Below are 13,688 nucleotides of genomic sequence, written 5' to 3'. Positions count from 1 at the left end.
ACGACAACCACATCGACGCCTTCGCTAGTTTGCTGGCTGAGAAAAATAAACTTCGTCCTGGCCTTTATCAACTATTTAATTATGTTTCGAGTCTGCATTGGGTAATGGTGTTATTTTTCTTGCTATAACTGAATATGTTTAAAAGTTCTCCTAACCCGAATACACATACAGGCATCCAAGAAATATGATATGGAAAGTAAGCAGTACGTGTCGCACATTAACAAAGATGCCGTTACCGCTTCTAACTTTCTGCTACTACCAGTAAATGATAATGAACATTGGACTCTTCTGGTTGCTTATTTGAAGAAGGCAACTTGGTATTTTTTTGATTCGTTACCTAACCCCATGCATCGGGCTGTGCTTCCACTAGTGGTTAGTCGGGTGCTTTACTTTTTATTTGTGCTGTACACATTCGTATTATGAAATTAACGTTAATTTTACTTAACTATGATTACAGATTAATCACTTACAGGAGGAAACTCAGGGCTGCTTTCAAACTGATATCAGATCATGGAAAGTTCTGGAAGCCGAGGGAGTTCCAACACAAACCAACGGTTATGACTGTGGGATGTTCGTTTGCAAATATATGGAAAATGTTATTCAACCTAACTCTGTTAAATGGGATTTACTAATGAACTTGCAAGCTGAAATGCCTAATTTAGAGCTGAACTTGCATTTATGTTGTTATGTTCCACGTTGAAACGATAGTCTTGATACAGTTATAAAATGTAAATAGATAGAACGTTCTTAATTGGTAAATATGTCAGTACATTTTAGTTGTTTTACTTCTTAACTAAACAGCAAACATGTTGTTGGAGTTGCGTTTGTGTAGGACAACATCCAAATTCTGTCAGTAACTCAAACTGTAAATCTTGCCAGTCTTTGATATCCAAAAACATCTTCCTTTTGCGACCATAGACACGTTCATTCTTTAATTGCTGATACAAATCAATTAAAAGTTCTTCATATAGGTGAACGACTGGTCGCAAAAGGAAGATGTACGACTGGTCGTAAACAATAGTCGATTAGCCTGGCGGTTAGACTGTGAAACCGATGAACCAGCACCGATTTTAAAAAAAAATAGTCGATTCAGTTGAAACACAATCTCAACCATAGGAATGAGATCACATGATATTTGAGAAAAAAAATTAAGAAGTAAAACCGGTGGCAGAGCTAGAAATTGTTTTTAGGGGAGGCTTAAATTAATTTTTTTTTTAAATTTCCTTCAACTTTTTACATCCGGACTTGGGACCGATATAATATGCTTTAAAAATGATAAAACTTTGATAGTGAATTAGTTTATTTTTTTCCTTCTTAAAATGACTTCCAATCATCAAATCGTTTGATTTTTGCTAGAATGGATTCAATATATTAACTAAATATGTGATATTAAAAAGCTTATTTCATAAAAAAAAATCATAAAATCTCTTTAAGATCGAATCAATACAAGATTAAGCAAATATCAACCAACAAAAAAAAAGTAAATGAATAGAAAATTAAATGTCTTAGTGAAATCAGAATTCAGCAATTGTGGGCTCGTTGGATTCGTCTCATCTAGCAGCTCAATTCGATTATAAGCATATTAGGTTTGGAAACCATTTGATAATCCAAATTATGGTTTAAACCTTCCAAATATGCTTCAAGTCTTTGATTTGGAGTCATTTGGGTTCGGATTGATCCGAATTTGGTGCGTTGGGTTTGTATTTTTGAGACGTTCAGTTCGAGCATATATTTGATGAAATCAGAGTTCAGATGGCCTCTGATTTAATTTCTGAAGTTTCCAACTCAATTTTATCTATAGATTCCCCATTTTTTTTTTTTGGGGGGGGGGGGGGGGGGGGGGGGCCCCCCACATGGATTTTTGCATGTGCCCCCCTTCTCTCCGACGGTGAGTAAAACCTAACATTCATATTCCTATCTCACTCACTGCTCTTTGTTTGTGTGAATAGGTGGCATTCCGACCGCTTCGTCTTGGTTGCTCGGCATCGCTCTTTAGTTTGCGAACTAGACTCAATGAGTCACTATAATGAAGTCATTATTCCTCTCTGACATCACACTCCTCCTATTTGCTTCAACTCATAGGATGTAAGTTTTTTAACCCTAATATCTCAAACATGTTGCAATCATTGGTTAGTCAAATCATAATGAGTTTAAGTAAGTCAATTAATTATTACTTGGTCAAACCCCCCATTTATATGTACCCATGCATTTAAACTGTAATTTCGTAGCATAAAACTCCCCCAAAGACATCTAATCAAACCTTTCAATATGCCAACTTAATAATTATTAACTCATTAATTGGTCAAACATTCAATGAATAATTAAATGGTTATTTAAGTAGTCAAATTGCTCCAAATACTTAGTCCTTCCCTTCTCAAACCATTCCAATAGCATAAAGTCCTTCTAGAGTTTTCCCAAACCAGTTCTAACTCTTAGATTAGGTTTAGGGTTTAGGGTTCAGGGTTCAGGGTTCAGAGTTTAGGGTTTAGGATTTAGGGTTGAGGGTTTAAGGTTGAGAGTTTAGGGTTGAGGGTTGAGGGTTGAGGGTTGAGGGTTGAGGGTTGAGGGTTCGGGGTTCGGGGTTCGGGGTTCGGGGTTTGGGGTTCAGGGTTTAGGATTCTGGGTATAAGGTGTAGGGTTTAGGGTTTAGGGTTGAGGGTTTTTTTAGGGTTTTTTTAGGGTTTTTTTAGGGTTTGGGGTTTAGGGTTTAGGGTTTAGGGTTGAGGCTTTAGGGTTTAGGGTTGAGGGTTGAGGGTTTAGTGTTGAGGGTTGAGGGTTCGGGGTGTAGGGTGTAGGGTTTAGGGTTTAGGGTTTTTTTAGGGTTTAGAGTTTTTTTAGGGTTTAGGGTTTTTTTAGGGTTTAGGGTTTAGGTTTTAGGATTTATGGTTTAGGGTTTAGGGTTTAGGGTTTAGGGTTTAGGGTTTAAGGGTTTAGGGTTTAAGGGTTTAGGGTTTAGGGTTAAGGGTTTAGGGTTAAGGGTTTAGGGTTTAGGGTTTTTTTTTTTGGTTAAAACCCACTGTTGGGGCTTACGCGTCTATTAAAATAGTGATTATAAAGAGTCCTTAAAAGAGACTAGAGGCTCAACTAAAAAAAAAACGAAAATACATTAAAGAGAAAAAAAAAAACACAATAAAATAAAAATCTAATGAGCCTTAAGTCTCTTTCTAGATACATTGAAAAAAGATAATAAAAACTAAAGTCTTTAAAAGCCTCAAAATGAGAAAACTTCAAAGTCTTAGCCAGCCATCTCCCATAATTGAAATCTTCAATCTCCTGAAAATCTGGATAGGAAAACTCCATGCAATATAAGTATCATATAAGCATAAAGTTAAGAAAAATTATGCACTTTTGAAATTTATTTTGGCTCAGGAATAAAACATCTATTAAGGAAGAAAGGAATACCAAAGATTTCAATGTAATTTTATATGGGCAAGTTAAAATCTCGATCTGAGAAAGATTACATAGGTCCAGATCAATAAAATCAAAGAAATTCTTCCAACCAATATAGAGATACAACCAGCCCTCACAACAAAAAAAGAATAACTTCCAGCCAAACACAATAATAACTCACAGTAGAATATCTACCAAACAACCAAACCAAATAAATATATATCAAACAATTCATCTCTAATATAATTACTAAAACATCACCAACATGCCAAATCAACCACGTTCCAGCTCTCACCGATAGCCAGAAATACCAACATAACCAAAAAATCAACCAAAAGAGAACCTTGCCCACATAATTACAAAGAAAAATGGCAAACAAAGTCTTCCAAAAAAGATTTAAAATTCTAAACATCATAGCCAAATCAAATACGTATATAAGGTAATCCAGATTTGTCAAGATTGATTATTCCCTTTAATAAAAAGGGAATGTTATTATTGTGAAAAAGAGTAAATTGATCCAATTGAGAACCAGTTTTAGCTAAATAATCTGCAGCCGAACTACCCTCTCTCCTAATATGAGAGATTTTATATTCAAGATGAGATAGCATTTTCTTAATATCTTTAATAATATAAAAGGTATCAAAATTTCCTTTTTTATAAACAGAAATTTCTTTAAAAGCTAACAGGGCATCAATTTCTAACCAAAATTTAAAATAACCAGAGGTAAGACAGATTTTAAGAGCTTCATAAATATCCTTAAGCTCAGCAACCAAAACAGAACATTTTTTAAGAGGAGTAGCAAAAGCCACTACAAGATTACCTTTGTCATCTCTTAGGACAGCCATACAAACCTTCTCTAACAGAACCATCCGTATTAATTTTCATGTAGTGAACATCAGGTTTTTTCCAAATAACAAAATGAAATGAAGATTCATGAAGCTCTTCAAAAATATTAGTATTTAACTTGTTAGCAACAAATTTGAAACCACGAAATGGCTTAGAATTAATCAAATCCACCTTATAAAGGCTATTAATTTTCTCTTTAGTTCTAGCAATTATACAATTATAGTTCATAGGAATATTTTTGTGTTTAGCATCCTTTCTATCAATCCATAAGAACCAAATAAGAGATATAGCAGTGACAGTTTTAATATGACCTCTAGTAGTATTAGAAAGAATAACAGTAAGAAAATGATTAAAAGATAGATGTCCACTAAAGTAATTAGTATTAAAGAAATTATCAAACCATATTCAAACTTTAGCAGCAATAGGGCCATTAATAAAAACATGATTAATATCCTCAATATGATAACAACAAAGGCATTTAGAAGAAAGATAGAAACCCTTTTTCCAAAGAACAACATCAACAGAAATATAACCTCTTATTATTCTCCAAACAAGAATGGAATAGGAACTAGGAATATTATTGCTCCAAATCATATTGTAAACTATAGAAGTATCTTTCTTACTTCTAATAAAATCCCAAGCAACTTTGAAAACAAAATTACCATTATAAGATAATTTAAAAAGAATAAGATCTTTACTTTGATTATCCAAAGTAAAATCTCTAAATTTATTCTCAATGTCCAAAGGAACCAAATTAAGAATATAATCCATATCCCAAGTGTTGTTATGAAAAATATTATTAACTTTTAAAACAGAATAAGAAATAATAGAAAGAAGGGTTTCAATAGAGCCTTCAAAAAGCCAATTATCTTGCCAAAAAAAAACTGTTTCCAGAATTAAGACCCCAAGCTATAAGAGGTTCCATAATATTTTTTATTTGACAAAGTCTTTTCCAAATTAAAGAGTCACCATGCTTGTAGTAACAACATAAGGGATGTTTACCTTTGAAATACTTATAATCCATAAAAGAAGCCCAAAGACTTTCATTTTTCCTAAAATTCCACCACATTTTCATAGAAGAAATAATAATAGAATCAGATATAGATTTGCAACCAAGGCCTCCTTCATTTAAAGGTCCACAAAGCTTACTCCAAGATGTTCAATGCATTCTAGTAATATCATTTATAGAACCCCAAAAAAATTTATTAAGGATTCTTTCTAATCTTAAAACAGTGGCAATATTGGGTTGAATAACTTGGAATAAATGAAAAGCCATATAATTAAGAATGCTCTTAAGAACAGTTAATCTACCACCATAAGATAAAAAGTGAAATTCCCAAGAAGAAATTCTATCAATCATCTTTTGAATGATTTCATCAAAGAGGTGAGATTTCTTTAGGCCTCTAAAAATCGGATCACCTAAATATTTAAAAGGTAAACTTTGGTGAACAAAATGAGTAATAGAAGAAATTCTATTTATCTTAGCTAAAGTGAAATGTTTATAAGTAAAGAAAGAACTTTTCATGTCATTAATAGATAAACCACTTTCCAAAAAGAAATTATTAAGAAAACTTTTAATTTTCTTAATATGGTTTAAACCCCCATTACAAAATATTATGAAATCATCCGCAAAACAAAGATGAGATATATGAAAGCCTTCTTTATTTAAGTAATACATGGATGGATATTTTTCAAATAAAAATTTAATGCATCTAGAAAAGTATTCCATAGCTATAATAAAAAGAGAAGGAGACAATGGGTCCCCTTGCCTAAGTCCATGTTTAGGATGAAAGAAGCCATTAGAACCACCATTAAGTAATATGGAAAACCAAACATTGTCCACAGAATTTTTAATCAACCTTATAAATTGATCAGAAAAACCAAAAAGCTCTAAAACTTTAAAAATAAACTCCCAAGATATGTTATCATAAGCTTTAGAAATATCAAGCTTAAAAAACATGTTGCCCCCTCTAATTTTCATATTAATATCATTAACCAATTCCTGACCCATAAGAATATTATCCGAAATTAATCTACCTTTTACAAAAGCAGTTTGATTTAGAAGAGATCATACGCGACAACAAAGGACCTAATCTTAAAATAATGATTTTGGAAGTTAATTTATTGAAAAAAGTACATAAGCTTATAGGTCTAAATTCATTCCAACTAGCAGGATTATCCTTTTTCGGTATAAGAACAATGACAGAGGAAGTAAAATATTTAGGAATAACATTACCATTGAAAAAATCAACTGCAGCATCAATTAAATCATTTTTAATAGTGAGCTAACAGTTTTGAAAGAATTGAGAAGTATAACCAACCATACCAGCAGTAGAATCCGGATTCATAGAAGAAATAGCTATAAATATTTCTTTTTCAGTAGGAATAGCAGTTAAAGCAATATTGTCATCCACTGAAATGGTTTTATCAATAAGAAAAGAATAATCTAATTGCTTAACATGAACCTCATTACAAAAAATATTAGAAAAATAATCAATAACAGATCCATGAAGTAAAGTGTTAGAAATCTAATTTCCATTCTCATCTCTAATCTTATCAATAAAATTGATAGATTTCTTTTTTTTTTTAACCAAAGCATGAAAGTATTTGGTGTTTCTATCCCCTTCAGAAATATGTTTGGAAGCAGATTTTTGCTTCCAATAAGTTTCCTCTTTAGGGTTTAGGGTTTAGGGTTTAGGGTTTTTTAGGGTTTAGGGTATTAGGGTTTAGGGTTTAGGGTTTAGGGTTTTTTTTTGGTTAAAACCCACTATAGGGGCTTACGCATTTATTAAAATAAGCGATTACAAAAGTTCTTAAAGAGGCTAAAAGGCTCAACTAAAATAAAAGAAAATACATTGAAAAAGATAAAATACATAAGAACGAAAATAAAATCTAATGAGCCATAAGCCTCTAAACTAATTACAAAATAAGGAAAAAAAAAAGTTTATAAGGCCAACAGATTGAAAAAACTTCAGGAGGCTGAAATAATTGAAGTAGTATAGTATAAGATCCATCTCCAATTCTTTAAATCTTCATTCTTTAGTAACAATCCAAAAACATGTAGAATGAAGTTGATGAAATCTTTTAAGATCCATCTCCAATTCTTTATTTTTATATTTTTAACACATTCTTTTATATCCATAATAAAGTTTGGTATAAAATTTATGATGGCTCCGTTTTCGTTCATATCTATTTCAAAAGATCCTATAATAGATTTTGCTAATTCTGTCCATCGGTTGTCAAATAAAACGACTAATGATTTAGTTCCTAAATTTTTTCGATGTAATCCTTTTATACCAATTATTACTAATCCTAAGTGTATTTGTGTCATCTTCATAATTTTTATTTTGTCCCAATCTTCTTTAGTTATTATGGGTATAGATATTTGATCAGTATTAGAAATACAACTAATCTTTTGTTCAGCTATAGTTTGAATAATATTAGATTTAGAAATTATTGAATTATCATATAATTTTCTAATTTTTATTAAATTTAATTTTCCATTATTAAATCTATCTAGTTGTCCTTCTATATCTATTATCTCAGATAATTTTCTATCATAATTTATTGGATTCTTTTTGAAGATTTGTAAAGCAGTTTGTTTGTTTATCATTTTTTATAACTTATGCGAGAGATATAATGAATAATTTTGTTTTGATTTTTAATACTTTTTGTTAATTCGTCTAAATCATTTTGTTTAACCAATCATGTTAATTTATTTTCTATATCTAAAAGTTTATCTTCTAAAAAGTTTATCTTTTGATAAATTTTTATTAATAAAATAGTTTAGAAATTTAATATTTTTGGATATGTTTTGTCACTATTTTGGGCACCTAAATAATAAGTTAATCTTATAACATCGGTATGATAAGTTTGGCAATCCTTTAACGTTTCTAAATAGATATTGGAATTTTCTATAGGATTCATGTTAATATGATTTGTTTTAAATCAGTAAATGTAGTTTTTAATTTTTGTAGACTAGTTTTTATTTCATTTAATTGATCAAAATCATCTTTGATTTTTTGAATGAGACTTAAAGTAATTAAATGTTTTGTATCATTACCGCATATGACATTTAAATATTAAATTTACTACAGTAGAAAGGACGCTACAGTAAAAATACGAACAGTAAAATTGGTACTGGAGTATGACTTTTTGTCATACTTATCATGTTTCTTCCTATCAGCTTATCTGACTTTATTTGATCTGACGTTTTTACCCTTCCATAGCATTTTCTATATTTGTTAGCCCTTCATCATCCATCCCATCTATTCAGAAACGGTCGTTTGCCTCGGAATCTGAGAGAGGCATATTCCATTCCGGAGTTAAGAGCTGATAATATGTTTGATAATCACCTTTAGTGACGATTAGATGTGAAGAAAAGGTATTGACATGTTCTATAAGATTAATATCTTTGACATAAAAGCGAAATCTGAATAGTTCTCCCTTGATTAATTTGCTATGCAGAAAAATGATCATATTTTTATCTTGGTATGCTGACTGCATGTAGAATATAAGTTTTGCAAAACCTCATCCGTATTGTGCTATCTGTAATGCTCTATAATATTTTAAAGACTGAGTAGATAACTCTGGATCAACCGATGAATGAGGAGCATCATCATACTGTTCAGCTTTAATGTTTTCTAGAGTTTTATGGATTTCTATGATGTGTTTTGCTCCATCCATGAATTCTTCATATGCTGGTCCAATAGAATTTATGATTATTGTGATAGAATAAATTCTATAATCTTCAAAGATGTACCAGATGATTCGTTTGAGTTCTGGATGTTCAAGGCATTCAATTTGATCTGATAATTTATCGTCTTTGCTTATGATGAGTTTGCTTAGTAGACCATAATCCATTAAATTCTGAATGGTCCATTTCTGAAATTTTTTGATATGGGTTAAATTAAGAGAATGATGAATCATGTAGAACCCTGACATACAAATTTTACAGAGATAGTGTCTATCTTTTGATGCTGATGAAAATAATGTTCTGGATGCATACGAAATGCCTGATACTTCTTCATTTGATATATAAGAAATAACTAATTCTTTATAAGCTGATTCCATATCTGTTTGTTGATCATTTTGAATCTTTTTGAAAATAGTCCTTTTAATATTATTATCCATTTCAGGAAGATACATATATTGGAGTTGTTTTAACATATTATCTTTCGATATATCTAAAATAATATTAGATAAGTAATTTTGGTCTTTTTCGGCTTCTTGATTTTCTTTTTCTAATTGTTTATATTTTTCTTGTTCTATCTCTAGAGATTTTTCTAATTCTATAATTTTCATTTCTTGGTGTGTTATTACTACCTTTTGTAAATTGGTAGGGGTTTTGGGAAAAAGAGTAATATTTAAAGTATTAACTTCAGCTCTTAATTTATTAATTTTATTATTTAAAAATTCTACTTGTTTATTTATACCATTAAAATATATAGTTAATCAATTTAAAGTATGTATCATAGCTTTTGTATCAGATTTATTACACCATAGATTATCTAATAAAGTAATTTGATATAGTTTTAATGGTCTTTCTATAGGTACTTTGGGTCGGAATTGAAGATTCGTCCCCTATCTATTAGATAAAGCCAAATGTTCGAAGTGAATAATATTAGTGAAACTATGTTCAGGCTTTGAGGGAGATGAAGGAGATGGATTCATTGATTCCTGCAAAAACAAAAATAAATATTAGTAAATAAATTCTTATTTTTTCTATTAATAATTTTAAGGCGGTTTATAATCTGAAGATCTAGTAACTCTAGATAAATAATATGCTAAAAAATTATTATTACCTTTAATGTGTTCAAAGTTTACTTTGTATCCGTTTCCTTCTATTGTTGTAATAAAATTTACCCATCGTTTACTATATATTTTCTTTTCATTTTTATTTTTATAAAAGTGTACAATTGCTTCGCAGTCTGTTCTTATAGTAAATTCTTTTTGTAAAAATAATTTAAAGCTATGTAAGGCATTTATTACTCCTAAGATTTCATAATCTAAAGAAGTTAATGATTTAGGTAGTTGCTTAAAGCTTCCTGAAGCATATCTACATAATTGTTCTTTTGATTGAAAAGATTCTTTATACGGTTTTATTTTTAATTCAGCTCCCCAACCATCTTGATATGCATCTACTATTACTATTTTATAATCTGTTTCTAAAGGTAGAGTTAATTTTGGTAAGGTTTTAATTTGTGTTTTTATTTTTTGTATTATCTTAATATCTTCAGTATTAAAATATTTTTGTCCAGTTTTGCTAGTCTTCTTATATAAAGATTTTATAGTTTTCCTAAATCTTTTATATATGGACGAGCATAATTTAGAAGACCTAAAATTTTTTGTAATTCTTTAGTGTCTTCTATTTTATCTGGAAATTCTAAAATTTTTAAGGCTATATGATCCTATAATTCTATTATACCATTTCCAATTTTTTGTCCTAAAAAATCAATATATTCTTTAGCTACTTCAATTTTCTTTTTTGATAATATAATACCATTATTAATGCAAAGTTTTAAAACCTCTTCAATGTGTTTATAATGTTCTTTTAAAGTATGCGATGCTATTAGAATATCATCTATATATACCATAACATAATTTAAATGGCCAAATATATTATCCATTTTTCGTTGAAATATACTTGGAGCATTTTTTAATCCAAATGGCATGATTTCCCATTCATAATGTCCTATTGGTGTAGTAAAAGCTGTCCAAGAGATAGAGTTTGGGTGAAGTTTTATTTGCCAAAATCCAGATTTGCAATCAAATTTACTAAAATACTTTTTATCTTGTATTAAATTGATTAACATATCTTTATCAGGTATTTTATATCCATCTTCTTCAGTATTATCATTTAGTCTTTTATAGTTGATAACCATTCTTGCTTTATTTCGTTTGATTTCAGCATGATTTCGAACAATAAAAGCTGCAGATCTATGTGGTGATTTTGATGGTTTTATTAATTTTAAATTTTTTAGTTCATTAATTTGAATAAGAAATTCTTCTTTATCTTCAGGAGAATATTCTAATTCTTTAGTTTTAATTATTAAATCTAGATTTATAATAGGTAACTCAGCTAATTCCTTATTTTTATCCCAGTGTTTAATTGGGTCTTCGCCTATCATTTGTATTTCTTCAACTAATTGAAAAATGTGTTCTAAGGCTTTAGGAATGCTAAAAGTTTGTTGTTTATTAGATGATGATTTATAACAATGGGAAAGATAAAGAGAGACGGCGGGATCATCAAGTGAAGAAACAGTTGGTGAAGAATCAGTTTTTGGTAAGGATCCACCACGTTTTGGCAGAACTCTGATTTTGTTAGTAGGTATTGTGGTGCTACGCTTGCTAATTGTAATAAATTCTTTTGTAATACTAAGATGTCCATCTAAGGAGAGAATAAAATTGAGTCCTAAGATAAATTCGAGTTTGATGGCTTCATGTATCAAGATTTTGGGTAAAGGATATTTTTCAGTGAGTAAATCAGGAGTGAGGAAGAATTGTATTTGACTATTAAGAAGACATTTGTCAAAATGGAGAGAATGATTTCCGACTAATTGAGAGGAAGTATTAGTAGGGTGATAATTATATTGTTGGGGTAGAAGATTAGTAGTGATCACCGAAGTTGTACTATCACTATCGACTAAAGCTTGGATATCAAATGATTGATTATTATCTAAAATTATTTTTGCAGAAACAGATAATAAAGAAGTAGGATAGTTTTGGGCTATCATATTATCTGTTGTTTGATGCGCTAAATCAATTTTATTGAGGGAAATAATGTTATCATCACTAGGCTGAATGTCATCATCGGTTTCAGTTTTGTTACTTCTTTTCATTTGTCTTGTTAATCTATCTATTTTCTTCTTAGTCAAATATTGTTGTATAATATCTTCTTCCGTTTTAACTAAAGATTTATCTTTTGCTTGAGTTTCGACATTATCTAATCATAATAATATTCGTTCTAATGAGATAGATATTTTTTCTAATTGTAATTCTAATTTTTCAAAGCGTTTTTCATTAATTTTACCTTTTTCAGGTATACCTTTATATTCTATATTATGTTTTTTTGCGGCACATAAATGACATATTTCTATCATACAATTTTGACATTGATATATATGATTTTTATCAGGGTAATATTTGCTATAAAAACATTCTCTATTCATGCTACCCTTTCCTATATCAAAAATATGTTCACATATTATATTTGAATTTTGTGGCATCATATTTGATTATTCCAACGATCTACTGCTTCAATTAATCCATTCATTGCTATTTCAGATGTTTCTAAATGATTATCTGAATCATCATCTGTTATATTATAAATCGTGTTTTTTAAATCATTAGAAGATATACTTACTACATCGTCTTCCAAACCTTGGATTAATAAAGATCTATTTTTATTGGTGTGTCTTTTATCACATCGATTAGCTAAATGATCTGGTGATCCACAAATATAACAATGACATTTTCTAGTACTTGGTTTTCTAAAATTTCTATCCTTTCAAGGAAATTTTCTTTTGGACTTTCTAATATTTTTCTTCTTTTCTTTTCAGGGAAAGACTGGGAAGTATATATATTACGGCAGAAAGCATATGATTGTTTTTTAACTTGTTTTTGTATTTTATATTCTTTACATTTTTCTTGTAACTGCCAAAATGTAAAGACTATTCGTGGTCCTATTCCTAAATGTTTTATATCATCATTATTGGGATAAGTTGCTTTCCATTTGTCTTGAATTTCTTTTCCTAATTTGCCAGGTAATTTGATTAAAAATCTATCTGATGTTTCTTGATCAAAGTATCTTCCAGCTCTGCTTGCGTAAGAAACATATAATTTACAGAAACTATCGATGTTTGACCAATTATCAATACATAATTGTTCTAAATTTTGATATGCTTGATCTTGCATATTTGTATTCTGTCTACTTGGGTCAAATCCTAATATTAATGTTCTAATAAACTTTGTAAAATTGTATGGATTATCTCTCAATTGTCTCAAAGTTTCTATTTCTCCAGCTTTCTTAATTTTTGCTTCATTGTAAATATTTGTTGCTGTTTCGCCTAATAAAGTTTCTAAAAATGCAAACATATCACCAACTCCTTGTTTGTCACTATTTGCCCAAGCTCGAACTGCATCAAATTCCCATTTACTTATAACTGATTCCCATATCTGGGGATTATTCAAATTTATGGTTAATATAGTCCCATTTCTATGGGCTGGAACTAAGGTTATTTTCTTTATTGGTTCCATAGATCCTCGAAATCGGTAATTTTTGCTATCATCATTATAGTCATATCTAGCAGTTCCTGATCTTATTGGTCTTCCTGGTCCATCTTCTTCTCCGGATAGTGGAATTGGTTCAAATCTAGGTCTTTTTCCTCTATCCTGGGTTTGATTTTGATTAGAAGTTCCTGGAGGAATTACTTCTCCTAAATCCATATTCA

This window comes from Dendrobium catenatum, unplaced genomic scaffold, assembly GCF_001605985.2.
Source record: "Dendrobium catenatum unplaced genomic scaffold, ASM160598v2 fragScaff_scaffold_133, whole genome shotgun sequence".
NCBI lineage: Eukaryota > Viridiplantae > Streptophyta > Magnoliopsida > Asparagales > Orchidaceae > Dendrobium > Dendrobium catenatum.
This window is presented reverse-complemented; position numbering follows the sequence as displayed.